The 3,385-nt window shown below is 37.4% G+C and overlaps 1 long non-coding RNA gene across 1 annotated transcript; it reads right to left on the bottom strand.

Moving 5' to 3' along the window:
* Positions 1-586: 586 nt before the first annotated feature.
* On the bottom strand, positions 587-3,117 carry LOC120640653. Its single transcript, XR_005661942.1, has 2 exons — positions 2,881-3,117; positions 587-1,921 (listed from the first exon to the last, which is right to left on the bottom strand). It is a non-coding gene; the product is annotated as an uncharacterized LOC120640653 (long non-coding RNA).
* Between the last annotated feature and the right edge of the window lie 268 nt (positions 3,118-3,385).

Here is a 3,385-nt window from a genome sequence, read left to right as displayed (position 1 = left end):
GATAACTAGGGGAGGGATAAACAAGGGTGAGATTGAATAATCTCAGCAAGTGAAATACTTTAACAAGCCATTTAAACTGCAATAGATTAATTAATGATTTGACAAAGTAGCAAGTATCAAAAGATAGCTCCACCATTCGCCAGATGTACCAAGAGCATAGCAAGGATAAAATAATATTATTTTGATACCGAGCTACTAATAGTGAATAATGTAAGATCCAAACAGGATGATAATAAACAACCCTTAACACCACCATAGTATGTAGGCCCCCATAGCCACTAGAAACAAAAGGTAGCAATATGCTGATCATATATTAATAAAAAATGGAACAATATTTGTTATCCGATTAGGGTGCAAAGAAATGCAAGGAAATAACACGTACAATATCTCCATAATCTCGTAAATCATACAAAATGCCCAACACCATCAAGAAGCGTCACTATCAAATTATTTCCATTGCAACCATATCAACCAATATCAAAATTTTCATACAATAAAGCAAGTGAATGTAAAAGGCACACATATGGTATATCCAACTCTCATAAGCCACGTTGCAGTGCGTGTCACTATAAGGGCACAGTATACATTTATACCAACATACCTCCATCACATCCAACATTAAGCCTAGAAAATATGCATATCAATGCAAATGAACTCCTGCCTTCATACACATCAAGGTATGAAGTTGCATCTCTATGCCAAACCAATGATGTATGCATATGAACTCCTACCTTCATACCCAATAAGGTATGAAGCTGCGTCTCTATGCCAAATCAATGATGTATGCATATGGATGCATATGAACTCCTGCCTTCATACCCAACATGGTATGAAGATGCATCATTATGCCCAATAAACGATGTTATACCGGTACGGTCGCAACCATAGGTTCGCGACATAACTCCAAATACCATGTAATGTAGTGCAATGAAATGCAATGCAACAAGATCTCCAAAGCCAAAGCCAGATAACATATACTCCAAATTCAAATACTCTGCACTCCATGATGAAAGAAGAGAATAATCCACGATAGTTAATGCCTGAAATGCAAACAATACTCTCTCAACATAAACAACACCAACCATAACTGAATAATCATATGTTCCGAACATTAACGAACCATGACTGAATAATCATATGTTGCAAACATCAATCAACCATGACTGAATAATCATATGTTGAAAACATCAACCAAACAATTATTCGTACTATCATATCTATAGATCTCCTTAGTCTTAACAGAAATAAGTAGCATGTAGCCATTATCAATTTAAACATACAAATTTCATAATTCAAGCCCCAAGCATATCTATCATATAACAAATATTTCTAAGGAGAGCCAGTCAACCCAAGATTTATTTCATATATTTGAACACATATACCAAATAATAGTAAGAAACTACTTCGAACCTTGCTCGTAATCCAAACTTCAATTTATCCACACATGATAGCACTAGGAGACATAAAGTAGCGTAAATTCCACAGAGGTTTTCATACACCAAGGTTAACATACCTCTACTAAAACAAGTCCACTCACTAGTAAACCACCAAGGATTTCTTAGATTTTACTCACAGAAAAATATGTCATAGGATAAATTACTAAGTATATGCTATATGTAAATATACTTTCATCCCCAGCCATAAATTCAAATTCCGTCACATATAGACCACCTTATTTATCTATCCACCCATATTGAAGTAAAAGGCCACGTTACCTCTAGATTTATATTAGCAACAATATTTCATACTTCACCCAATCATTATGAGTCATGTCCAAATTTGTTATATTATCACTTAGTGCTGTATTTTATAAGTGGAGGCAGTAAAAATAGAATGTTAAAGTTGTAGCAACGCAACTGCTACATTCACTTACCTCCAATGAAGGGATGACCACTTTAGGCGCGATCCGAGGCACTACCACCTGTTTGACAAAGCAAGATTAGATAACAACTCATACCAACAAGCACTTCAATAAGTAAAGTGCTCCTGCACCCCCTCCCAAACCACAATCCCACCCAAATAGCGAAAAGGCCAGAAGGCAACTGCAGCACTGCTGCTTCACTTTTTATATCATTTAATCCATAAAGGCTATGACAGCAAAGGAATACAATTATGGAATCTACGGACCAAGAACTAAATGTTTCGTGTAAAAACTTTATTTTTGTCATGCCTCTAAAATGGTCTAAACTGCAGATGAAAACAGACATCCAAATCTGCCCAGAAAATCAGGACAACAAGCTTCAGATTTCCAAAACTCCAAATCTATCTATCGAAAATTTCTAAAATTTCACTAGAGGATAGAGAATTCCATACACTACAACTTTCGTATTATCCATATTTGCATTAGAGGTCAAAAAGATGGCCTAAAGTAGGATTAAATCTTAAATGAAAAACTCTTTCAACAAAACAGTACACCTGAATGTTAAATCCATAAATGGAGTTCCACTTATCCAAAAATTATGCTCTTTACCAATGTAGAAATCTTATGAAAGTCACTACAAGTTTCTAAAGGTTTAAAGTCTAACTATTCCTTTAAGGTTTTCAAAAACCTCATTGATCCAGCCCTGTTCAGATTTTTGTCAGAAAATAACAGCTAGCTCATAAAATTCATATCTCTCAAATTCTTTAGGTTAAAATCATGAAATTTGATGAGCTACTAGATCTGAATGTTCCCTGCAACTTTTTAGTTCATTCCAAAAACCAGTTCGGCCTCTAAGTGCTCCGAAATTCACTCTCAATGCTGCTACAGTAAAGTGACGAATCTGAAATTCTAGCAAAGCACCAAAAAGTTCTTTTCTCCCCACCAATCCACTAAATCTCCAGCACAAACTCACACATGAACATCCAATCAGCATAGGGAAGGGGAAAATTGAATTCAACTTGGTTTTCCCCAAACCCTAGGGCAACGGTAAGAGAGGGAAAAGGGCCAATCCACCTCGAAGATACACCTCTCCGTGCTCGCTCTCCTTGTTCTGTTTTGCTACTTTCCCTCAAGGATTAGGCGTCGAGTTGGGAGGATTTTAGGTTGGAGCAGCCATAGGAGGAGGAGGCGGAGGAGGAGGAAGAGGAGGAGATAGAGAACGAGAAGGGGAAGGAGACGGTCTCGGTTTGGGGAGGAGGTGGTGTGGGGGGAGGAGCCGTGAGATGAAGGGGGCTGCCTGTTGGGCCTTATCTCCCTTGAGGCCTTATTTTCTTTCCCTTGTTTTTTTTCTTTTTCTTTGTTTTTTTATAGTGTTACATCTGGCATCACCGATCACTCGCAGCAACAGGCAGGTAGGTTTCTGGATGAGGATTTTACGATTTTAACTTGATTTCTGAACACTGATGTGATGGTACTACCTGTTCCTTATTTCTCCCTTTTTAGAAGGGTGGATTGTCTGCTCAT

This window comes from Panicum virgatum, chromosome 7K (assembly GCF_016808335.1).
Source record: "Panicum virgatum strain AP13 chromosome 7K, P.virgatum_v5, whole genome shotgun sequence".
In the NCBI taxonomy this organism is placed as follows: Eukaryota; Viridiplantae; Streptophyta; class Magnoliopsida; order Poales; family Poaceae; genus Panicum; species Panicum virgatum.
The sequence above is the reverse complement of the archived record's forward strand: the minus strand, read 5'-3'. Positions and strand labels throughout refer to the sequence as shown.